Source organism: Neomonachus schauinslandi, chromosome 2 (genome assembly GCF_002201575.2).
Source record: "Neomonachus schauinslandi chromosome 2, ASM220157v2, whole genome shotgun sequence".
In the NCBI taxonomy this organism is placed as follows: domain Eukaryota; kingdom Metazoa; phylum Chordata; class Mammalia; order Carnivora; family Phocidae; genus Neomonachus; species Neomonachus schauinslandi.
In genome coordinates, this window is record NC_058404.1 from 17,725,106 (window position 1) to 17,752,683 (window position 27,578).

The following is a 27,578-nucleotide window of genomic DNA, read 5'->3' on the forward strand; positions in this document are numbered from 1 at the left end:
AGTTAAATTTTAAAGAATAAATGTCAGATATTCTATTTTGTTGTATATCCTCTAGGAAGCTCAGATTTTATGTTTGGTCAATTCACTACCCTGTTGAATCTTTGACTTGACTTAAAAATTAAGCAAAAATAAATAAAACAAAAAACCTCTAAAAGACCCAAAGAGGACAAATCTGCCACCAACTGTTAAAAAAAAAAAAACCAAAAACCGCACAACAACAATAACAATAAAAAACAAAGTATTCAAGTAGTTGTGGAACATTTTTTTAAAATTGAGAGTTTCTGGACATGTAATTAAATTTAACTTAATTTAAAAAATATATTTAAAAAGTAATCTCAATGGGTAGGTTTTTTTAAAAATTGAGGTGAAATTCACATAACATAAAATTAACCATTTTAATGTATACAATTTGGTGGCATTTAGTTCATTCACAATGTTGTGCCACCAACCCTTCTATCCAGTTTTAAAACATTTATATCAGCCCCAAGGGAGACCCCATACTCACTAAGCAGTCCCTCTGGACACTACACTTCTCACAGCCCGACAATGACTGATCTGTTGTCTGTCTCTTTGCATTTACCTAGTCCAGACATTTCATATAATCAGAATCATACACTGGGTGACCTTTTGTGTCTGGCTACTTTCACTTAGCATAATGTTTTCAAGGTTCATCAATGGAATAGCAGGTATCAGTACTTCTTTCGTTTTTATGGCTGAATAATATTCCCTTTTATGGATAAACCATATTTTGTTTATATCCATTTTCCATTGATGACATTTGGGTTTTCCCCTCCTTTTAGTTACTGTGAATAGTGATGCTATGAAGATTCATGTACAAATACTTGTTTGGATGTCTGTTTTCAAGTCTCTTGGATACATACCTAGGAATGGAGTTTCCAGGTAATCTGGTAATTCTATGTTTAATTTTTGAAGGAAAAGTCAAGCTATTTTTTACAGCAGCTGCACCATCTTATATACCAATATTGTAGGAGGGCTCCAATTTTTCAACATTCCCACCAATACTTGGTATTTCAGTTTTTTTTTTTTTTATTATAGAGTGTGGATATAAAGTGGTATCTTATTGTGGTTTTGATTTGTATTTCCCTGATGACTAATGATTATGACCATCTTTTCATGTGTTGTTGGCCATTTGTGTTATCTTCTTTGGAGAAATGCCCATTCAATTCCTTTTTCCATTTTTAAATTGGATAGTCTTTTTTTTATTGTTGAGTTGTAAGAGATTATTTTTTTCTTTTTAAATATATATTCTTAATATTAGATCTTTGTCAGATAGCTGACTTGCAAATATTTCCTTCTATTCTATACATTGTCTTTTTTACTTTCTTGATAGTGTCTTTTAATGCATAAAAGTTTTAATTTTGATGAAGTCCAGTTTATCTATTTTTTTCTGTAGTTGCTTTTGCTTTTGGTATCACAAATAAGAATCCATTACCAAATTTAAGATCATCAATATCCTTATGTTTTCTTCTAAGAGTCTTAGAGTTTTAGGTCTTATATTTTGGTCTTTGATCTATTTGAGTTAACTTATGCATATAGTGTAATGTAAGTGTCCAGGTTCATACTTTCGCATATAGATATCCAGTTGACTCAGCACTCTTTGTTGAAAAGATTATTCTTTCCCCATTGAATGGTCTTCATACCCTTGTCAAAAATCATTTGACTGTATATGCAAGGGTTTATTTCTGGGCTCTCTATTTTATTCCATTGGTTTCTATGTCTATTCTTACATCAGTACCACACTGTTTAGATTGCCCTATAACTTCGTAGTAAGTTTTGAAACCCGAATATGTGAGTCCTACTAATTTGCTCTGCTTCAGCAAGATTATTTCAGCAAGGGCCATTCGGGGTCCCTTGCAATCCATATGAATTTTAGGATCCATTCTTCTATTTCTGTAAAAAAAAGATCATTGGGATTTTGACAGGAATTGCATTGAATCTATAGATTATTTTGGGAGTGTTGCCATCTTAATACTATTACATCCTTCAATCCTTGAGCACAGGATGTCTTTCCATTGATTTAAGTATTCTTCTAATTTCTTTCAACATAGTTTTATAGTTTTCAGTGTACAAATCTTGTACCTTCTTGGTTAAATTTATTCCTAAGTATTTTATTATTTTTTATGCTATTGTAAATTGAACTTTTTTAAAATTTCATTTTACTTTGTTCATTGCTAGTCTATAGAAACACAACTGTTTTTTTGTGTGAGTTTATCTTATATCCTGTAACTTTGCCAAATTTACTAGCTCTAATAGGTTTTTTGGCAGAATTCTTTAAGATTGTCTACATATGAGATCATGTCATTTGTAAGTAGAAATAGTTTTACTTCTTCCTTTACCATTTGGATCCCTTTTATTTCCTTTTCTTATCTACTTGCCCTGGCTAGAACTTTGAGTACAATGCTGAATAGAACTGGTAAAAGCAGCATCTTGTTACTGATCTTAGGGGAAAGTTTTCAGTCTTTCACCACTGAGTATGATGTTAGCTGTGAGTTCTTCATAAACGCCCTTTATCAAGTCAAGGAAGCTTCCTTCTATTCTTTGTTTGTTGAATTTGTTTTATCACAAAAGGGTATTGGATTTTTTCAAGTGCTCTTTCTGCATCAATTGAAATGATCATGTGATTTCCCCCCCTTATTCAATTAATGTGGTGTATTACTTTGAGTGCTCTTTGTATATTGAACTACCCTCATATCAATGGGATATATTCTACTAGGTCCATATAATCCTTTTAAATATGCCGCTGAATTCAATTTGCTAGTATTCTGTTGTGGATTTTGTACTTATATTTATGAGGCATATTGATCTGTTGTTTTCTTTCTTTGGGATACCTTTGTCTGGCTTTGGTATCAGGGTAATGTTGACCTCATAGACTGATTTAGGATGTGTTCCTTCCTCTTCTACTTTTTGGAAGAATTTGAGCAAAATGTGCTAGTTCTTCTTTAAATATTTGGTAGCATTCACCAGTGAAGACATCTTTAGAATTTTACTTTTAAAAATGGGTAAATATTGAAAATTAAACCTAAGGTATCAAAATTTAGATGGAAATGTTTAGATTTGGCAATAAAAAATTTATAAACACAAAACATGTCTGCCAAAATAAGGATCCATACCACTTCCAAAATTATATATTTAGAAAAATTAAAAAGGGGGGATAAAATGATTTTTTATACCATATCCAAAATATGGATAAAACTTAACTTCAGTTAGGTAAACTACATGTATAAAATATGTTGAAAGGCAATTACCCAAATAAATAGGAATATAACTCAAAAATGAGTGTTATAATGTATTAAGACTCTCACTTTGGGCGGAGCAAGATGGCGGAGGAGTAGGAGACCTGGATTTCGTCTGGTCTCAGGAATTCAGCTGGATAGGGATCAAACCATTCTGAACACCTACAAACTCAAAAGGAGATCGAAGAAAAGAAGAGCAACAACTCTCTCATCAGAAAAGCGACCACTTTCTGGAAGGTAGGACGTGCGGAGAAGTGAATCCGAGGCGATATTCGGGAGGATAGACGGCGGGGGAGGGGCCTCCGGCGGCCGCTTCTGGCAAGTGATAGAGCCGCGGAGCACAAAATCGGAACTTTTAAAAGTCTGCTCCGCCGAGGGACGTCACTCTGGTGGCTAAGCGGGGGGTGGAACCCTCAGGGACAGTGTGGTCTCAGGACCCACGGGTCACAAAAAGACCGGGGGTGCCTGAGTGCAGCAGAGCTCCCAGGTATCGGAGCAGGGAAGCCGGCTGCAGAGGCGGAGCCCAGGCGCGGGCTCTCAGCTCGGGGTTGCCATAAACCGTGATCCGCGGCACAGTCGGGCCCCTGCTCCTCCAGCAGGGACCCAACAAGCGGCAGATCCGGGGAGACTCACCTTCCTCCCCCGGGAGGAGCCGCGCGGGAGGGCGCCGCAGGGATCTGCTGGGTTTGGAGACTCCACCCGGGGTCGGGTGCCAGAGATAGAAACGCGCGGTCACAGGCCGGGTGAGCACGGAGTGCGGCCGGAGACGGGGGAGACGGGAGTGACTGACGGCTTTTCTCTGGGGGTTCACTGAGATGCGGGGCCCTGAGTTCTCAGCTCCTCTGCGGCGGAGATTGGGAGGCCGCCATTTTCACTCTCCACCTCCAAAGCTGTACGGAAAGCTCGCAGGGAACAAAAGCCCCGGAGAGCAAACCCAAGCAGATTACTTAGCCGGGAGCGGGCAAGGGCGGGGCAATTCTGCCTCCGGCAGAGACATTTGGAAACCACGGCAACAGGCCCCTCCCCAGAAGATCAGCGAGAACAGCCCGCCAAGACCAAGTTTACCCATCAATGAGAACGGCAGAACTCCAGCTCTAGGGGACTACTGCACATAGAATTCATGGCTTTTTTACCATGATTCTGTAGTTTTTCAAAGTTAATTTTTTTTTTAACTGTCTTTTTTTCTTTTTGAATTTTTCTTTTTCCCTTTTTCAACCAACATCTTATCAATCCCTTTTTTTTAAAAAAAAAAAACATTTTTATTTTTCATTTTTAGAGTCATATTCTATCCCCTCATAGTAGTTACCCGTATTTTTGGCTTATATATATAAGTTGTTCTCTCTTTAAAATTTTGAGATAGTTTCTTCTAACAGATCAAAATATACCCTAAATCTCTAGTATATGGTGTTTTCTATTCCCCTGCCTGATCACATCCTCTCCCTTTTTTTCTTTTTTTAAATCCTCTTCTTTCTTTTTTCAAACAACTTCTTATCAATTCCTTTTATAAAATTTTTTATAACTTCCATCTTTACAGTCATATTCCATCCCTTCATCATATCAACCCTTATTTTTGTACATATATAAGTTTTTCTTTCTTTAAAATTTTGGGAGGCACTTTCTTCTAAAAGACCAAAATACACCCCAAATCTAGTGTGTGGCACTGATCTATATACCAGCCTGATCATATTTGATCACATTCTGGTTTTTTTGTTCTTGTTGTTTTGTTTTGTTTGTTTTTGTTTTTATCTTTATCTTTTTCTTTTTTTTCTTTTTCTTTTTTCTCTCTTTCCCTTTCTTTTCCCACTGCTTCAGGTTTCTTCTGATTTGTTTAGAGTATATTTTCTGGGGACGTTGTTACTCTGCTAGCATTTTGTTCTCTCATTAATCTATTCTCCTCTGCACAAAATGACAAGACGGAAAAAATCACCTCAACAAAAAGAACAAGAGGTAGTACTGACTGCCAGGGACCTACTCAATATGGACATTAGTACAATGTCAGATCTAGAGTTCAGAATCATCACTTTAAAGATACTAGCTGGGCTTGAAAAAAATATGGAAGTTATTAGAGAAACCCTTTCTGGAGAAGTAAAAGAGCTAAAATCCAACCAAGTAGAAATCAAAAAGGCTATTAATGAGGTGCAATAAAAAATGGGGGCGCTAACTGCTAGAAGAAATGAGGCAGAAGAGAGAATCAGTAATATAGAAGATGAAATGATGGAAAATAAAGAAGCTGAGAAAAAGAGAGATAAACAACGACTGGATCACGAGGGCAGAATTCGAGAGATAAGCGATACCATAAGACGAAACAACATTAGAATAATTGGGATCCCAGAAGAAGAAGAAAGAGAGAGAGGGGCAGAAGGTATAATGGAGCAAATTATAGCAGAGAACTTCCCTAATTTGGGGAAGGAAACAGGCATGAAAATCCAAGAAGCACAGAGAACCCCTCTCAAAATCAATAAAAATAGGTCAACACCCCGACATCTAATAGTAAAACTTATGAGTCTCATAGACAAAGAGAAAATCCTGAAAGCAGCTCGGGAGAAGAGATATGTAACCTACAAGGGTAGAAACATTAGACTGGCAACAGACCTATCCACAGAGACCTGGCAGGCCAGAAAGGACTGGCAGGATATATTCAGAGCACTAAATGAGAAAAATATGCAGCCAAGAATACTCTATCCAGCTAGGCTGTCATTGAAAATTGAAGGAGAGATAAAAAGCTTCCAGGACAAACAAAAACTAAAGGAATTTGCAAACACAAAACCAGCCCTACAGGAAATCTTGAAAGGGGTCCTCTAAGCAAAGAGAGAGCCTAAAAGCAACATAGACCAGAAAGGAACACAGACAATATACGGTAACAGTCACCTTACAGGCAATACAATGGCACTAAATTCCTATCTTTCAATAGTTACCCTGAATGTAAATGGGCTAAATGCCCCAATCAAAAGACACAGGCTATCAGACTGGATTAAAAAACAAGACCCATCGATATGCTGTCTGCAAGAGACTCATTTTCGACCCAAAGACAGCCCCAGATTGAAAGTGAGGGGGTGGAAAACCATTTACCATGCTAATGGACACCAAAAGAAAGCTGGGGTGGCAATCCTTATATCAGACAAATTAGATTTTAAACCAAAGACTGTAATAAGAGATGAGGAAGGACACTATATCATACTTAAAGGATCTATCCAACAAGAAGATCTAACAATTGTAAATATCTATGCCCCTAACATGGGAGCAGCCAATTATATAAGGCAATTAATAACAAAAGCAAAGAAACACATCGACAACAATACAATAATAGTGGGGGACTTTAACACCCCCCTCACTGAAATGGACAGATCGTCTAAGCAAAAGATCAACAAGGAAATAAAGACTTTAAATGACACACTGGATCAAATGGACTTTACAGACCTATTCAGAACATTCCACCCCAAAGCAACGGAATACACATTCTTCTCCAGTGCCCATGGAACATTCTCCAGAATAGATCACATCCTAGGTCATAAATCAGGTCTCAACCGGTACCAAAAGATTGGGATCATTCCCTGCCTATTTTCAGACCACAATGCTTTGAAACTAGAGCTCAGTCACAAGACAAAAGTCAGAAAGAACTCAAATACATGGAGGCTAAAGAGCATCCTACTGAAGAACGAATGGGTCAACCAGGAAATTAAAGAAGAATTAAAAAAATACATGGAAACCAATGAAAATGAAAACACAACTATTCAAAATCTTTGGGATGCAGCAAAGGCAGTCCTAAGAGGAAAGTATATAGCAATACAAGCCTTTCTCAAGAAGCAAGAAAGGTCTCAAGTATACAACCTAACCCTACACCTAAAGGAGCTGGAGAAAGAACAGCAAATAAAGCCTAAACCCAGCAGGAGAAGAGAAATAATAAAGATCAGAGCAGAAATCAATGAAATAGAAACTAAAAGAACAGTAGAACAGATCAACGAAACTAGGAGCTGGTTCTTTGAAAGAATTAACAAGATTGATAAACCCCTGGCCAGACTTATCAAAAAGAGAAGAGAAATGACCCAAATCAACAAAATCATGAATGAAAGAGGAGAGATCACAACCAACACCAAAGAAATACAAACAATTATAAGAACATATTATGAGCAACTCTATGCCAGCAAATTAAATAACCTGGAAGAAATGGATGCATTCCTAGAGATGTACCAACTACCAAAACTGAACCAGGATGAAATAGAAAACCTGAACAGACCTATAACCACTAAGGAAATTGAAGCAGTCATCAAAAATCTCCCAACAAACAAAAGCCCAGGGCCAGATGGCTTCCCAGGGGAATTCTACCAAACATTTCAAGAAGAATTAATACCTATTCTTCTGAAACTGTTCCAAAAAATAGAAATGGAAGGAAAACTTCCAAACTCATTTTATGAGGCCAGCATTACCTTGATCCCCAAACCAGACAAAGACCCCATCAAAAAGGAGAATTACAGACCAATATCCCTGATGAACATGGATGCAAAAAGTCTCACCAAGATACTAGCCAATAGGATCCAACAGTACATTAAAAGAATTATTCACCATGACCAAGTGGGATTTATCCCTGGGCTGCTAGGTTGGTTCAACATCCGCAAATCAATCAATGTGATACAATACATTAACAAAAGAAAGAACAAGAATCATATGATCCTCTCAATAGATGCAGAAAAAGCATTTGACAAAGTACAGCATCCTTTCTTGATCAAAACTCTTCAGAGTATAGGGATAGAGGGTACATACCTCAATATCATAAAAGCCATCTATGAAAAACCTACAGCGAATGTCATTCTCAATGGGGAAAAACTGAGAGCTTTCCCCCTAAGGTCAGGAACGCGGCAGGGATGTCCACTATCACCACTGCTATTCAACATAGTATTGGAAGTCCTAGCCACAGCTATCAGACAACAAAAAGAAATCAAAGGCATCCAAATTGGCAAGGAAGAAGCCAAACTCTCACTCTTTGCAGATGATATGATACTTTATGTGGAAAACCCAAAAGACTCCACCCCAAAACTGCTAGAACTCATACAGGAATTCAGTAAAGTGGCAGGATATAAAATCAATGCACAGAAGTCAGTGGCATTCCTATACACCAACAACAAGACAGAAGAAAGAGAAATTAAGGAGTCGATCCCATTTACAATTGCAACCAAAACCATAAGATACCTAGGAATAAATTTAACCAAAGAGACAAAGGATTTGTACTCAGAAAACTATAAAATACTCGTGAAAGAAATTGAGGAAGACACAAAGAAATGGAAAAACGTTCCATGCTCATGGATTGGAAGAACAAATATTGTGAAGATGTCAATGCTACCTAGAGCAATCTACACATTCAATGCAATCCCCATCAAAATAGCATCCACTTTTTTCAAAGAAATGGAACAAATAATCCTAAAATTTGTATGGAACCAGAAAAGACCCTGCAGAGCCAGAGGAATGTTGAAAAAGAAAAGCAAAGCCGGCGGCATCACAATTCCGGACTTCCAGCTCTATTACAAAGCTGTCATCATTAAGACAGCATGGTACTGGCACAAAAACAGACTCATAGATCAATGGAACAGAATAGAGAGCCCAGAAATGGACCCTCAACTCTATGGTCAACTCATCTTTGACAAAGCAGGAAAGAATGTCCAATGGAACAAAGACAGTCTCTTCAACAAATGGTGTTGGGGAAATTGGACAGCCACATGCAGAAGAATGAAACTGGACCATTTCCTTACACCACACACAAAAATAGACTCCAAATGGTTGAAAGACCTCAATGTGAGACAGGAGTCCATCAAAATCCTAAAGGAGAACACAGGCAGCAACCTCTTTGACCTCAGCCACAGCAACTTCTTCCTAGAAACATTGCCAAAGGCAAGGGAAACAAGGGCAAAAATGAACTATTGGGACCTCATCAAGATAAAAAGCTTTTGCAAAGCAAAGGAAACAGTCAACAAAACCAAAAGACAACCGAGAGAATGGGAGAAGATATTTGCAAATGACATATCAGATAAAGGGCTAGTATCCAAAATCTATAAAGAACTCATCAAACTCAACACCCAAAGAACAAAGAATCCAATCAAGAAATGGGCAGAAGACATGAACAGACATTTTTCCAAAGAAGACATCCAAATGGCCAACAGACACATGAAAAAGTGCTCAATATCGCTCGGCATCAGGGAAATCCAAATCAAAACCGCAATGAGATACCACCTCACACCAGTCAGAATGGCTAAAACTAACAAGTCAGGAAATGACAGATGTTGGCGGGGATGCGGAGAAAGGGGAACCCTCCTACACTGTTGGTGGGAATGCAAGCTGGTGCAGGCACTCTGGAAAACTGTATGGAGGTTCCTCAAATAGTTGAAAATAGAGCTACCATATGATCCAGCAATTGCACCACTGGGTATTTACCCCAAAGATACAAAAGTAGGGATCCGAAGGGGTACGTGCACCCCGATGTTTATAGCAGCAATGTCCACAATAGCCAAACTGTGGAAAGAGCCAAGATGTCCATCAACAGATGAATGGATAAAGAAGATGTGGTATATATATACAATGGAATATTATGCAGCCATCAAAAAGAATGAGATCTTGCCATTTGCAACGACGTGGATGGAACTGGAGGGTATTATGTTGAGTGAAATAAGTCAAACAGAGAAAGACCTGTATCATATGACCTCACTGATATGAGGAATTCTTAATCTCAGGAAACAAACTGAGGGTTGCTGGAGTGGGGGGTGGGGTGGGAAGGATGGGGTGACTGGGTGATAGACACTGGGGAGGGTATGTGCTCTGGTAAGCGCTGTGAATTGTGCAAGACTGTTGAATCTCAGATCTGTACCTCTGAAACAAATAATGCAATATATGTTAAGAAAAAAAAAAAAGAAGAAGAAGAAGGTAGCGGGAGGGGAAGAATGAAGCGGGGGAAATCGGAGGGATAGACGAACCATGAGAGACGATGGACTCTGAAAAACAAACAGGGTTCTAGAGGGGAGGGGGGTGGGAGGATGGGTTAGCCTGGTGGTGGGTATTGAGGAGGGCACATTCTGCATGGAGCACTGGGTGTTATGCACAAACAATGAATCATGGAACACTTCATCTAAAACTAATGATGTAATGTATGGGGATTAACAGAAGAATAAAAAAAAAAGAGAGAAGTAAATGAAAAAAAAAAAAAAAGACTCTCACTTTGATTCTTCATTTCACTTATCCATACACAAATAATCAGAATTACTCTTAGTTGGGAATTCATTTAAACTAGAAAGAGGAGAATATCTCTAAATAATTTAACAATTTCATTTTCTTTCCTAGGTTCATTATTTTTTCAAGCTAATCTTTAAAAAATACTTTTAAAAACTTACACATATATAGATATTAGCAATAAATATAATAGTTGGCCATTCAGTTATACAACTAACTGGATTTGAAAATATTAAGCCATGGTTTATACATCACTATCTCCTAGATACCTGAATTGACATTGTCATCATCATAAATATTAGTTCCAGAAACTGTAGATCAGAGAATGTGCTTGGAAAGACACATAGGAAGTAATGTCTTTCAAATTTTTGAGTGATGATGATGAACAGCCATAAGAATAACAAAATTGAATATCAATTTGTTTTTGAGTGAGTGGAAATGATATTAATGTTTAGCTGGTTCCTGTCAGCATTAAAGAGATAGATAAGCACAGACCAAATTCAGAGGCAGGAAGCTGGTAATTTCGCTACCTCTTTAAATAAGTAGGGCGTCTGGGTGGCTCAGATGGTTAAGCGACTGCCTTCGGTTCAGGTCATGATCCTGGAGTCCCGGGATCGAGTCCCACATCGGGGTCCCTGCTTGGCAGGGAGTCTGCTTCTCCCTCTGACCCTCCCCCCTCTCGTGTGCTCTCTCTCTTTCTCTCACTCTCTCAAATAAATGAATAAATAAAATCTTAAATAAATAAATAAGTATACCATACAAAAAGCATTATTTGCCTGCTTGAAATTTCAGAAATGTAAACATTTTGAATTGGCATAATGTTTGAGTTATTAGCAAACCTTTCAGAAGAAAAAGTTTATAAATAACTTCTGGGTGAATCATTCCAGCTTGTCTCAAGTTAAAGGATTTGTATCAGAAGTCTTGACTCACTCTGACATTTTATGTGGTTTTCTATTATTAAAACAACTCTAATGGTCTTTTATGCATTCTTTTCAGGATGTTACTTAATAGTATCATATGTCAGACCCTGGACTTGGAGCTGCTTATAGGTTGAGTTCACCTATGATTTTGAATGGCTGGCATATATACAGTAAGTGTTTGACAAATACTTATTGAACGAATAATCTTATTGTGAAGAAGCAGCATGAACTGGGAAGCACATGGTTTTCTGGTTCTCAAAGTTTAACGACATACCACAAAGTGTGACTATTTAGATCTGCAATCTTAACTTACTTAGACTTCAGTTTTCCTGAATTAAGGTGTTGGGCTGGCATATTTCTTAAGTCCCTTTTACCTCCTATGTGTCATGACATGGGTCCAAGACTAAATTTGTGAGTACCTTTTCAACTGAACTCCATTTTCAATGTCTTACATTAAATCTTGTAAGAGAAGCCATTGGGTGGTCTTATGACATCACTTGGGTTTTTTTTCTTTACCTGAAATGCTATAAATGTAGTTGGACTTAGTCAGCACCTACAAATACAGAGACTATACTCAGACATTTTTCTAAGTATAATACATGGTTTCCACTCTGAAGGAACTTGTAATCTAGGGTAGAAAACAGAAATATGTAAAAAATGATGTAACAGACACAAGGAAACTTGGGGTGAGATGGACAATCCTTTATAATGACTTTGCTGGGAATCTAGATTTAGTTGAAACTTGAAATAAGTATATGTAGTGATGAAGAAGGGAACAGCAGAAGCTAGAAAAATAGAAACCCACGTGAAAAGGAATAAGAAAACCCTGTATTTTATTTTATTATTTTTTAAAAAAATAATTTATTTGAGAGTGAGAGAGAGCACACAGAGGGAGGGGCAGAGAAGGAGAGAATCTCAAGCAGACTCCACGCCAAGCAGGGAGCCTACATGGGGCTGACATGGGCTGACACAGGGTGACATGGAGTGACATGGGGTGACACAAGTCTCAGTCTCATGACCCGGAGATCACAACCTGAGCTGAAACCAAGAGTCAGACGCTTAACTAACAGCTACCCAGGTGACCCCAAACCCTGTATTTTATTTATTTTTATTTTTATTTTTTTTTAAAGAGCATACCACTATTCTCAGAATCCATTCTAAACTTTTGTTTTTCTTCTCTAAGCTTTCTGCAGATAAAATGTGTGACAACCTCTAGGGCTGTCTTTCTCAGATTTGGGTCATATTTTGGTCATATTGAAGTACATCGATGATTTTTGTCTTTCAACTTTTTTTCCACCATGTATGTAATGTTTTCCTATGTAGTCTTCTATGTAGTGAAGGTTTTTCCTTTAATTCATTTACTATTTTTACTTAAGCAAATGAACTTTAGTAGTTTGTATAGAAACCCAAATCATTACATACGGATGGCATTATTAAAATAGTTCCAATGAAAATAAAATGCTATTTAGTTCTGTGTACTGTTGCCTTCTTGAAGCTTCTGCCCCTGAGTCTTGCTCTTCTCTTTTTAAAATGGAAACTTAGCACAAAGTTAAAGAGTTTGGTAAAAATGTACTGTCCCCAAGTGGAGACTTCCTCCTTGAAGAATTCGGAAGTAGTGAGAAGAGTTAAAAAGAATGGAAGGAGAGTAACTCTATGGCCACAGTCTTAGGATCAGGTGGCTTTGTTTACACATTTCCTTCTGAAAGGAAGACATTGTGCTTATCTGCTGGGACGCTGGAGGAAGCATTGTTAATAATGTTTCCATAACTTCTGTCAGATGTTAAACTTGAAGAGATATTCTGTGGGTTTAGGGATTCACAGACTGAAAATAGGCATGAAGACATCTAGCAGTCAGATTTTCCAAGTTGTTGAGTTATAATTACATTGGATTCTCTACCTGAAGCTAAGTAAAATAGGAAAATATACTGTTTAAATTCTTCTTCTTTTTCTCTTGTCACCCGTGGTGAATTTTTCCAGTGATAAAATCAATTGACTTTCCTTTATGACAGTCCCAGAGGTCAGGAAATAAATATAGGAAAACTGGGAATTGAATATGATGTATAATACTTGAGGCTCACAGATAGCAGTGATAGAAATTTGGGATTTTAAAAAATATCATTTAAAAAATTTTTAAATTTTTTCTAGGAAAAATTATACACACTGGTAGGTCATAAATAAAATATTTCCAGTACACATACTAGCCCCTGATGAGTGAGACTCTCTGCTCAGAGGCAGTTGTTATTCTTGTTTAACACTAAGAATCCCCATCTGTGCACTTGAATTCAAGTCGAAGTTCAATGATATAACCAATATCATCATTGTTACAGAATATCCTAAAATATTATCTTATTTCCGGAATTTGTCTTTCAATTCAGCCAATATTTGAGTATTGTATACAAATAAAATATTTGCCAAATGACAATGCGGAATTCAAAATGTGTGGGACACAATTCCTGTCTTCTAGGAGCTTATGATCTACAACCATAGTAAACTGTAGCAGAGAAGGATAGCATGATGAGGGCAAAGTCGTGTTGTGAGGATATAAAATAAGAAAGGAGCACATGGATAAATCAGGTGGCTTCCTGGAGAAGATAGCATCTGATGTGGGCTGTGAAGAAAGAGTGGGCTTTTGGCAGAAAATGAAGGAGAATGTAGGGCATTTATTTAGTGAGTATCTGTGACAGGGACACAAACGGTAACTCCACTGGGAAAGCTTGGCGTGCATTTGGTGGTTAGTGACAAGTCCAGGTTTATTGGAATAGAGGGGAACAGGGAGATTGAAAATGAGAAGAATAGGGACGCTTGGGTGGCTCAGTCGGTTAAGCATCTGCCTTCTGCTCAGGTCCTGATCCCAGGGTCCTGGGATCGAGCCCCGCATCGGGCTCCCTGCTCGGGGGAGTCTGCTTCTCCTCCTCCTTCCTGCTTGTGCTCTCTCTCACTATCTCTGTCTCCCTCAAATAAATAAGAAAAATATTAAAAAAATAAATAAAATGAGAAGAATAAGCTGGGATAAAGTGAAATAAGCAAACACAGATTCATAACTAACATTGAACACAGCCATTCACAGAATTCAGTTTGGCTCTAATGTGAAGGGCCGACCCAAGTGATGACTGCAGTATTAGAGAAGGCTCACATGGTCCTTTCGCCCCCACAGAAGGGCTTATATGTGGGCAGTTGAAATAATAATTACTGCTTGTTGAATGCACATCCAGAGCCAGGCATGATACTAGGTGCCTCACATACATCATAAGGTTTAATTTTTACTATAATTCTGCGACATACCTGCATCTTTCTTTTTACAGCCAAAGAAACAGAGCCTCTTAAAAGACTTGAAGTTAAGAGGAAACAATTTGTATCAGTCAGCAAGACACTTACTTTAGTGTATTACCCAGGTATCTTTGAGAAAGAGTGAGCTCATAAACATTTTGTAGCTACTTGTCGAGTCACAGAACATCTCCCATATGAGATTCCTAAGTGCTTCTTCCAATCTATAATGTTTGGTAATGAAATGTAAATGACAACAGCAACAACAACAATAAAAGGGCCCAGGGCCATTTAATAACCATTGCTAATAACAAATTACAAGTGTTTTCCAAAGAAAGCAGCTTATTAAGAATTGCAGTCACACTTGATATGGTCATCAGCCATTTTTCAAAATGCCACATTTCAAACAGAGCTATTAATAATCCCATTTCTTGGGTATTTCAATCTCATTTCACTATGCGGAATTGCTAAGAGACATACATTTATCACATATGTTCCATAATATTACTTGTTTGGCATTACTTCCCTCAGTACATCGTATTTTTGTTAACACGATCAATGTGAGAGTTTTCTCTAGAGAAGACAACTAATCCCTTTGCCTCGTTTGAAGTGGGTGACTTAAAGCCATTTACAAAAATCCCTCTGATTACTTTTCTTTCCCCATCCTCCTTCCTTATCCTCAGACCCTTTTATAAATAAACTTGTTTCTTCATGTCTGTGCCCTCAGAACATGAATGCTTATTGGAACATCAGATTTAGTTAGTAGCTGTTCATATTAATGAACGAGGTGACCTTGGTTTGGTATGGACTCAAAAATTATTTTGAACCTGAGCTGAGAAGAGACTGGAAAACTGCTCATTAAATTATAAAAAGTGGTTTTGCTTTCTAAGAGGAGTATTATTCAGGGTTCTCCAGAAAAACAGAACCAATAGGCTGTGTGTGTGTGTGTGTATGTACATATATAATTTATTTTAAGGAATTGGCTCCTGTGATTGTGAAAGTTTCGCAAGTCCAAAATCTGGTGGGGGTGACTGGCAGGCTGGAGGCCTAGAAAAGAGTTTCAGTTTGTGTCCAAAGGCAGTCTGTTGGTGAATTCTCTCTTGCTCAGAGGACGTCAAACTTTCGTTTTATCCAGGCCTTCAACTGATTTGATGACACCCACCTGCATTATGGATGGCCATCTACTTTACTCAAAGTCTGCTGATTTAAATGAAAATCTCCTTTGAAACCCCCCTCACAGACACATTCAGAATAATGTTTGACCCACTATCAGGGCACTGTATCCCAACCAAATTGACACATAAAATTAATCATCACAAGGAGGAATCTATCTCTGAGGGATATTTTCTTCTTACCCTAGAAAACCATTTTACAGTTATAACTAGAGAAGATTCTGGTCTGGAATGGAGAGGTCTGAAGTTATGGCTGCAGAAAACTAAACTGCTCTGAATTCTTTTGTTAAAGGTCATCTCTATAGCTTTTGCTTCCTTCTGAGAACTGTTTTCAAAATCTAGATTTAGGCAGTCATATGTATTTTCACCATTGCTCTTTCTTGGAAGGGCTGTGTGTGGGTTATCTGTCTAGCTAAGGTACTCGTTGATAGTCTAGATGCTGTGCAGAGAGGGAATGAGTGGCGGACTGGGCCTGTGCAGTCTTCCTGAGTCATCCTTCGAGTTACTTTCCCCCGCTATTGTGGAAACTTCAGCAGATCCCCTTACACATGACAGCCCCCTTGTCTGTGTTCTCTGGAAGATTAAGATGGAAGAGTCCATGTGAAAGCTCTTTGTCCCACGAAATGATACCTGGTACATGTTATGGGTTGAATGTCTGTGTTCCTCCAAAATTCATATGTCGAAATTCTAACTCCCAATGTATTGTTACTAGGAGATGAGGCCTTTGGGAGGTAGTGCCTTAATCAGTGCCAGTCCTAATGGAAGGGCAGGGAGAGGACAGGCTGCGATGCCCCCAGCATTAAGGGCCAGACTCAGAGAATTGCTGAATCAGGCCCCGCAGGTCCTGCAGCTGTGATCACTTTTCCTAGAGGAAGCCTGATCTCTTGGGAGTCCTACAGGTGGCAGGGGGGTCCTGGGATTACAAATACCCAGATGCCCTGGGAGCTAGAGGGCACTTATCCCAGACTCATCCATAGAAGCATGACTCCCACCACCTATCACGAAAACACCAATGCTCATGGATGCCTCACCTCTTCCCTGCCTCGGCCATCTTGCCCCAGAGGCCAGGCTGGGTGTGAAAGAATGAGCTCTGGCCTAAAGGTTACATAGAGGAGGGACTTCTAGAATCCAGAACAAGGAGGGAAATACTCATGAGCAGGCACAAGTCTATAGCCTTCCGGGAGCCAGTAGGACCTGGTAGCAAAGCATTCAGGCTTCTGGTGCAGAATCCTAGGGCCCAATCCAATGTCTGCCAATGTCCAAGGCTGTAGCAATTCTAAGGTCCTGTTCCATTATCCTCAGGGCCACTTGTTGATTTTTGCTTTTGTTATTTGTGCTTTTGGTATATACACAAAATCATTGCCAAGATTGATGTCAAAGGGATTTTTTCCTCTGTTTTCTTCTAGAAGTTCTATGGTTTCAGAAGTTCTTCTGTTTAAGTCCTTCATCCATTTGGAGTTAAATTTTGTAAATGATGTGAGATAGGGGTCCGGTTTCATATTTTGCGTGTAGATACCCAGTTTTCCCTGATCATTTACTGAAGAAACTGTCCTTTCCCCATTGTGTGTTCTTGGCCCCCCTGTCATGCATTAGTTGACCCTATATATATGGATTTATTTCTGGGTTCTTGATTCTGTTCCTTTGGTCTATGTGCCTATTTTTATGCCAGTACCATACTGTTTTGATCGTCATGGCTTTGTAATATAGTTTGAAATTAGGTCAACTTGTTTTTGTTAAAGTCACAAGTTTGAGAAATGGTTAATCTGAACCAGGCTATCTTTTTGGGAAGACCAAGTGAAGAGCATATGGTTGAGAATAGAATGATCCCTTTGGTGTTGGCCTTTGTGAATCCTAGCCCCACAGAGTACACCCAGTTGAGCTGCCATATTCTCTTGAACTTGTTTTTATGGCACTGACATCAGAGTATCCTTAAGTTAATGAACACCTCTGATTCATCAGCATCTGGGTTTAATCCTCTGATGTTGGATCAACTGTAGATTTTACTGGGAAGTCTGCTATGCACAAACAAGTGAGAAAATAGGCACCCCAATGTCAGTAACAGCCTGTCCTCTGAAATTACATGCTTGCTTACCAAAGCAAAACTCCCATTTCTCAGGGATACTGTTAGTTCAGAAGGGAAACTTGCTGGGGCTGAGAGATATGGTCATTGTGTGTGTGTGTGTGTGTGTGTGTGTGTGTGTGTGTATCATCAGCAACTCTTATCAGAACATCAGAGACAGTGTTTTCTTAAGGAATAAAACAAATGATGGTTTTAAAAAAACTACTTAATGTCATTTTTTTCCCCCTATCCTCTGGTGCATCTCCTGAATCTAAAAATCACAAACACCTTTTCTTAAGACTTTTGGCTTGTTACCCCAGTAAGAACTGAAAGGTCTGGGCTGTCATTATTTTCAATTTGGAGGCAAATGTCAGCCTCTTTTCTCTTATGAGAAAAAATGTATAACGTGGAAAGGAGTTTCACTTTGGCGTTCACTTTATCTTAACTTAAACCGAAGGGCTTTTGCGACGATTACTGAATTGATGTTTTCAAATTCTTTGGCATCCTCAGATGAAAGTACAAAGGGTTATTTTTACTATTATGGTGGTGTTATAGTAAACAAACTGCTTAGGCATTTTCAAGTTTCAATCCTTCCTGCCTCTAATAGAGCAGTTGTGGTTAAAAAGACACATGTTCTTCTCAGTTGTGGGGTTGTGAGACTATTTTGAAATATATAAGATTTTAAATGTTAATTATACATGCATATAATGCCTTGTTAAGTTCTGAATGTATTTCATACTTTGGAAGGAGAAGTAAAGTAAATATTCTATGATTCAACAGAGCATCTTTTTGGCCATTGCTCTAACTGAATCTAAGATGAGATGTTCTGTAACACTGAACTTAACTATAATTCTGAAATGAGAATTCCAAGAGTGTGGAATTATTCCATTCTATGATGCCTCCAACACTCCAAGTTTTCTTGATGTATCAAGCTCATGATAGGAAGGAATAAAAAAACACCAAAAACTCAGAAAACCAAAAGGTAGCTTAAGAAAATTATGTGCATTTCATCTTTTAAAGCCTTTAAACTTTGGAGTTGAGGAAACTCACTTTGTCTTGTCTTTTAAAGATATGTTAAATAGTCACCTTGACTCATTCAATGGACCTTGAACATATTATGCTAAGTGAGATAAGTCAGACAGAGAAAGACAAGTACTGTATGATATTATATGTGGAATCTAAAACAGCCAAACTCTTAAAACAGAAAGCAAAATGGTGGTTACCAAAGGTGAGGGATGGGGGGATAGGACAGGTGTTTGAGAGTAAAAACTTGCAATGAGTAATAAATAAGCACTAGAGATCAAATGCACAGTATAGGGAATATAGACAACAATATTCTGTTATAATCATCACACCTGCTAAGAGACTAGAACTCACTGCTTCTAACCATTAAAAAGAAAGGATCATTGTGTAATGTGATAGACAGTGGTGCTAATTATTACTACATGACAATCATATTATAATATATAATACATCAGGTTAACATGTTGTACATCTTAAATTTGTACAATGTTATATCTTAAATATATTTCAATGAAAAATTTAAAGTGGAGCAATAAAAAAAAAGCAAGAAAGCAACACATCCTTCATGTAAGAGATACAGCAGAGACTTCAAAGGGTAAAATGACAAATGCCCAGTACCACCACCTAAACTGAGATGTAGGCAAACAATGGACCAAAACTGTTTCTGCTGACATTATTCCACAGCTCAGCCCAAAATATGAAAAAGAAGTTGTTGGAAAAAAAGCCACATCTTTTCGCTCTGAATTGGCCTTGATATGGATATGCTTCTGCCAAGAATCTGGCATACTACCGACCTTGTAGGTAGTTTTCACTACCAAGAAAATAGTTACATACATAAAATAATTATTAAACATTAAAACACCATATAATTTAGAATCAGCAATCTTTATATTATTCCAACCTTTTTACTCTAAATGGGATAAGATTTCAGAGAAAGATATACTCAAGGGGGTGAGAATAGTGTTTATGACCCAAGTTTCAAAAGTGATGCAGGAGCATTAGGAATATAGTATCTAGGTTGTAGGACCTGATGTGTCTGAAAATTTTCAACAATATCAATTTAGATTTTATCTCAGAGGAAAGACCTGACTTTTTCAATGGAGAAAAATACTTTTTTATAGGAATAGTTTTTGAAGGTTATGTATATTTCATAAGATGAGAAACTGGCCAGATCATTCACACTAAAGATGCTGACTCAGTTGACAAAAGTGTAATGAGTTCCTGTTAGGTACAGGGCAGAGCTAGATCATTGGAGTATATAAAAATGCACCTGCTGGCAAAAGCAAATAATCTAGGGACGAATAAAGGTAGCTAATGATGTTACAAATTAACTTATGATACATGCAAATGAGAGGCCATTGAATCATAAAAGACATGATAGAAATTCCAATGGAGATATTTGTCAAGATTCAACAAAGTTTCTGAGAGCTGCAGTACGTAGAAAACTGTTTTTTTTAAAAAGATTTTATTTATTTATTTATTTATTTGAGACAGAGAGAATGAGAGAGAGAGAGCACATGAGAGGGGGGAGGGTCAGAGGGAGAAGCAGACTCCCTGCTGAGCAGGGAGCCCGATGCGAGACACGATCCAGGGACTCCAGGATCATGAACTGAGCCGAAAGCAGTCGCTTAACCAACTGAGCCACCCAGGTGCCCCGTAGAAAACTGTTTTATTCTGAAAATCTACCACCTTGACTATTTCCATGAAATTTAAAAGCTATGTTTATAAATGCATCTGTGGACCTGGGAATAAAAACTAAGAATATTAAGAAACCCCTGGTTATGGTGGGAAATGTCTAAGTCCTTAGGATAAAAAAAAAAAAAAAGTTTGGAAAATTTGGGTTCAACATCTATTTTTGGCATATTTAAGGGTAGGAGTTGAAACTTAAGTCCTAAAAAGTAAGTCCATTGCTGTGTAGTGTGCCTTCTTTTTGTCCCTTCACTCACCACCCTTCTCCACCCTGCTCTGGGCTCTGGAGGTTGACTTCTAGGCTTCACATCAATGGGTCTTTCTCATCTTCAGGCTATGTGTTGGGTGCAACCTACAGAGACATGGGAAGGAATGTAGTAAGCCAACTGCATTTCTTCTACAAAGCTCTCTTGCATGCAAGAGTGCTCACTCACTCTCTCTGTCTCCCTGTCTCTCTCTCTTTCCCTCTCTCTCAGGGTTCTGCTCCTTCTTGTTCCCGCTCAAGGCCTAGAGTGGTAACTGTACTTCACCATTCCTCTCTCCAGAATAGTGCTCTTACAGTGTCCTATAAACCTGCCTTCACCTTATAAATAGTCCCTTTATTATACTTTTGGCAAATTTCTTGCCTCCACCACTATCTGATACAATCTTCAACCACAAAACTCAAACCACGTGGCCAGTGAGTTTGTCATGGATCCATTGACCTTCAGGTGTTGGTGCACTACTTATTTGCAAGATAATTAGAAAATGTGTCCCCACTGTGATATTGGGGAAGAAAAACAAACATTTATTGTTCAAAAGAGTGTAATTCTGACATGGTTTTTAAAACTAAATTAAGATTTTTGATAAAAGCCATAGTCATATGGTCTCACGTACTATTTATTTCCAATTTTAAAAGCACTTTGAATACACCTATATTTCATGGTTCGGCTGAATTCAGGAAAAGCAAATACTTGTATGAGAAAATGACTTGAATCAAAGAAGCTGTGGGTAGTTGTGAAGAAAGGGAAATTAATCTCTTTCTCCAAATACAAACATTTGCAGTATATCTACACTATATAATTTTGATCTGGAGATATTGAACACATGGTCAAAGTAATTCCACGCAAAATGATTATGGGGATATTCTTCATGTAGCCATTGGTCTGGAAAAGACTTTGGAAAGTAGGACACACTTAGGCATTCCAGATACATTTATAGAATTTTAGAGTTTGCTAAGAACCTAGAAAATATTATACACTCTGTTGGTCTGATGTGATATTACATCCAAGGTAATTAGGTTTGTTATGTTCGATACAGGAAAGACTTTCTGACACTACTCAACTGAAAATCTTAAATTTTCACTCAATGCCCGTTTAATTCTATGACACTGAAATATAGATTTACGTGAGTATCACATATGTACGTATTTCTTTTTTTTTTTAAAGATTTTATTTATTTATTTGACAGAGAGAGAGACAGCGAGAGCAGGAACACAGCAGGGGGGGTGGGAGAGGGAGAAGCAGGCTTCCCGCAGAGCAGGGAGCCCGATGCAGGGCTTGATCCCAGGACCCTGGGATCATGACCTGAGCTGAAGGCAGATGTTTAACGACTGAGCCACCCAGGTGCCCCTGTACGTATTTCTTATTTTGAATAGGAACATGGTTTTAGTCTAGTTTTCATCATATTTTTATTGTAGAAAAAAAGTTCACACTGCTCTCTGTTCATAGCACTGTTGCTTCTCAGCAAATGCAAATTTACCTTCTCATGCCCTCCTTTTTAGAGGGAATTCAGCTGCATGTTTCTACTGAAATTGGGACTGTCATGGAAACAAAATATTTTTCTTTTACCGTATATCAAAATGAGGGCTGATGTTGTCTAGAACTAAAGTAAGTGGTTATGATTTCTCTGGTGTCTGGAACTGTACACATTCTTGTTTTTTTCTTCTGTGGTATGGAAACAGAGAATATGTGTATCTTGTCAATGTCCACTCTTCAGTAAGTATTATACCTAGACCCACTACTGTGCTGGCCGTGAGACTATTCTTCCCTTGCCTGGAATTCTCCTTCCCCTTCTACCAGCTCCCGTATCTCAGTCTAGCAAACCCAACCTGATGTCCTTGCACACAGAATTTGTCATTTGCTGCCTCGCCTCTGTATGTGCTCCGTATTTCTCTTTTGGCACGTATCATACCGTGTTTTTTTATATGTCTGTTTCTGGACCATACTGTGTTCTTTGTGGGACTGAGCCTTGTCTTTGATGATCAGCAAAGTCCTTAGAGAGTCAGGAGTAAGCATGAATGCTAAGCTATTCAACACTCTTCTGCTTCTCACTTATTTGCAGAGAAAATAGAATAAAATAACTTTTCCTGGGTTTGTGAGAACGAGTAATGTAACTTGACTATAGTTCTTTTCTACAGTGTAAGCTGAGGGAGAGAAACTATGTCTTCCTTGTGATTGTAGCCCCAGACAATTGTACGTCCATTAAGGATCAGCGAATATTTGTTAACTAAATTAAGAAGAAACAAAAACCCACAAACCTTTACCATGTATCTTGCTTCGTGATCTAAAATCCATCAAATTTCCCACGGAAAAACCCAGCTCTTAGCCATTTGCCGACTTGTTATTTCATTCAAGCTTGTAAGCCTTTCCCCAGGGACAGGTTCACTTTCCCTTCAATATATTTCTCATTTCCTAGTGAATAAAAAGGAGGTGTGTGTGTGTGTGTGTGTGTGTGTGTGTGTGTGTGTGTGTGGTGTGTATACACGCAGTTTATCAGAAAGGAGAAACTCTCCTCCCTTGATCACACTGAGTTCACGCACAGCCCCCGACAGCCACAGAAGCAATTGACAGGTGATTCTTGGAAATGGAGGCGCGGGGAGCGCGGTCCTCGCGCCTTCTGTAGCTCTCTCCTTACGCAGAGCATCCTAGTGCACCTGCTGGCCTGCTAGCTGGCGAGTTGCTTTTTTCTTCTGGTCGAAATACTGCCTTCCTGCCTGCCTCCGGGTTGGAAGGCGGGGCTGGGGCACAGAGTTTGTTCTTCAATTTATGAACTGTGCGTGTGAGACACCGAAGCGCTGTGCTTCTTCCATGGCCATTATAGATATGGGCAAAATAATCATCCTTTTTATCATCCCGCAGCCCATAAAATGAATACCTTTTAATGGTGTGGACATAATTAAAGGAAATATTAAGTTAATTGGACAGACACCGAGGTAAGGTCTCAGCAGGAACTGAGTGCATCGTTTTCACTCTCAGATTGTATTTCAGATGACTATTGCTGAGGGAACTCCCAAATACATTCCTGACAAATACGGTTTCTATTTCTTTCTTTCTTTTCCTCTTTCTTTTTCTTCCTTCCTTCCTTCCTTCTTTCTTTTTCTTCTTTCTTTCTTTCTTTCTTTCTTTCTTTCTTTCTTTCTTTCTTTCTTTCTTTTTCTTTCTTTCTTTCTTTCTTTCTTTCTTTCTTTCTTTCTTTCTTTCTTTCTTTCTTTCTCTCTTTTCTTTTCTTTCTTTCCATTCTTTCTTCCTTCCTTTCTTTCCTTCTCTCTTTCTTTCTTTCAGTTCATTGCTCCACTGGGCCTCAGCAATTACATTAAAAATGCTCTTTGAGCCTCCCCATAATTTTTCCTATGGCCTCACTGATAAAAGTTTGTTTTTTTTGCAAGGTTGCAATGCTTGGAACCAGGACTAAGGATGATGGCTAGTAAATTCCAAGTCTTCTCATGTGTTTGCTTCAAAGCAGGCTTATATTTTCTTAGTATCTTTTATTAGTGGATCAGTCACCAATAAAATAAAAGTAGATAATTCTGACCAAATTAATAGCCATTTTTCATAGCATATCTGATAATGTCCTTTATAGATAAAGTGTAATATGCACTTAAAATAATCTCTTGAAACTCTTTCTTCAAAAATATATTTTTTTGGTCAAGTCTTACATTATCTTTCCTTTTTAAGTGTCTGGATCATGTATCATAGAGAACATAAATTCCCTTTCCAGTGACTGCTATGTTCATGCTTCTCATTTTATTTTATTCATTCTATTTTATGGATTTTGCAAAGCTGACTTTCAGTTAACCTTATGCTCCCTGAGGCTAAACTTGTGATTGAAAATTATCTGATGCTTTGAACTCTGGATACTCTAGTGCATATAGACCCATCTAAAGGTTTTAGGTGACTCAGAGCTGGAAGCGCAGCTTTCAGAATTGATGCCAGTCACCAGCTGCTGGCCCCACACGGTGCACTAGGTGGCTGAGACTTTAACAATATTTCCTGAAGCTCAGTGATGGTGCTAAGAATTCCTCATCCCCGGCCAAGGTTACACTGGAGACACAGCTCTAGGAGCACGTGGTCCATTTCAACCTTTTCATCATTTGGTGAGCAATTCATGGAAGACCTCACACCAACACCCACAGACTTCTTTTTCTCTTAACCTTTAATTGTGATCATTGAGCCAATCCTGGAATATCCACTTCACACCCCTCCCCCACCCCCTATCAATCCTCTTTGTTCTTGCACCAAGCTTAAAAGCTTGAGAGATTTCCAGACCTATGTAGATTGATTGGAACCAGCAGCTCTGTCTTCCTCCCTCCATAAGTAATTTGTAATCCTATTTCACTGCAAAGACGGATGTCATCTCTGGAAACTCTACTTTTCCTAATTTCCCCTGAAATATATATTGCTAGATCTTACCTTTATTCTGAGTTTTATCCCTGCTACTGAATCAATGATGCTCTGTTGTCACTTCAAACTCAAACTCATGTACAAATTCAAACTCAAAACTCATGTCACTACAAACACAAACTCCCATTTTAAAACAATGTATATGACATAACATATAGGTACAGGAGCCCATAATTTGCAGTTGGAACATTTGAGTTTGGGACCTGGTTCAACTTCTTGTAAATTTAGGTGATAAATTTGAAATGTGACTGGCATTACCAGTATTACATGTGTTATAATATTTTTGTAAGTTTTTCCTTTTCCTTTTTATTCTCTCTGTCAGTGTCTAGGTCATCTATTCATGGAAATCCCAGACATAGCATTGCGAAAGACAGCTTTGATAAACTACTTTCCCAGAGTCAAGCTCCTTGGTGTGATGCCTAAGAACTACCTTATACTTACTCAAAGATGTGTTTTCAGATCTTCACGTTTCCTTTAAATTCTAGCAGATCTGCTACCTCCTGAACCCAATAGAGGACTATGAAAACTGCCCAATTACATACCACTCTTCTTCTCTTTGCCTTGCTTACTCCAATCTATTACTCAAGCCCCAGCTGACCATGATTTCCCATATATCAACCTATTAATTTCATTTAATACCTATTTGAAACAATCACACTAGGATTTTGCCTTGTTCTTTGTCTAGAGGCCTGAATTACATTATTACTATGATTATTATTTTGTAGTCCCCTGCTTGACAATTTATGCCAAAGAAAGACTTTATTTCCTTTGCCTTGGTTTTCTGATACATAAAATGAGGAACATTTATTTTTCTCTTCATAGGTTTTTATGGGATTTTATAGGTTAATTAAAGCATTCTGAAAAACTTGAATAAAGATTAATAAAGATCTATATTTTTATATTTGCCTGTCAGTTTTGTTCCTCTGTTTATTACTAGTATTTATATCAAACTGTTTTTGAGAAATTTATTTTTTTCCCAGGTTTTAAACATCAGTTCATAAATGAAAGGTCAAACTGTGACCAGTTGCCATTGTGGGTATAGAGGGAGCAAAACAGAAACACACATATATGTTTATGTGCATTTCTTAAATATACTAAAGAAGAAAGGAAGGAAGGAAGGAAGGAAAGAAGGAAAGGAAGAAGGGAAAAATAAAGAAAACAAGAAAAGGAAAGAAAAAAGGAAGAAATTCTATAAGGCAAATGACTAGGAATCTGCTACTAAGTTTTTGTTGAGCTCATTTACTTAAACTTTGATTTAAAGATAGACGACTTTATATAGAACCGCATAGGATCCAGAAAACAAATTGCATCTTCACTACTGGAAGCAAGTGGATACAGAAATCCCTCTTTATCTATGGTCTTGCTTTCCACAGTTTCTGTTTTCAAGAGGTCCGTCAGAGCCCAGAGGCAGATGACCCTTCTGATGAATCAACAGAAGGTCAATAGTTGCCTAACGCTACGTCACCGCACCTACGCCATTCACCTCACCTCACCTCATGTAGCCATTTCACCACCTTGCCTTATCGCGGGAACGTTGAGTATAGTACAATAAGATATCTTAAGGGAGAGAGACTCCATATTCACATAACTTTTGCTACAGTTTGTTATAATAGTTGTATTTTATTATTAGTTGTGATCCTTAATCTCTTACTATGCCTAATTTGTAAGTTGAACTTTACCGTAGGTATGTATGTATAGGAAAATGCATAGCCTACATATGGTTCTGAACTCTTGGTAGTTTCAAGCATCCACTGGGCATCTTGGAATGTATCCCCCACGGATAAGGGGGGACTGCTATGCTGTGGCATCTGTCTGTTCTAATATGGTCTTGAAAGAAAGAGTAACTTATAGGAAATATCCAGTTTTTAAAAACCTTATCTCCCACCCCCCCCCAAGATGAAGACCTTTTCTGTGTCTGCCAACAAGTTTTCTTTATTTGGTGACCAGTGAAGAAACTTGACAGTTTTCATAAACTGAAAAGTAATTGGGAGATATAAATTTCAAATTGAAAATCTATAAATACGACTCAATTTGTTTGAGCAAAACCAGCTTCACTTTTTTGAGTCCCTACACTCTAGCCTTTGTGCTGATCTTGCTAATGGGGGGCATGTGTGATCTCTTAATCTCTTTGGGTCTCTAGTTCCTTCTGGAGGTAAATCATTCCTTCTATGACTCTATACAATATAACGATTCTTAGCCTGTTTGGACAATCAGTATCTATAAGAATCTGATAAAAGCTATGACTTGTCTTCTCAATAGGTTCCTCCCTCCTTCCCTCCTTTCCTTCCTTCCTTCCTTCCTTCCTTCCTTCCTTCCTTCCTTCCTTC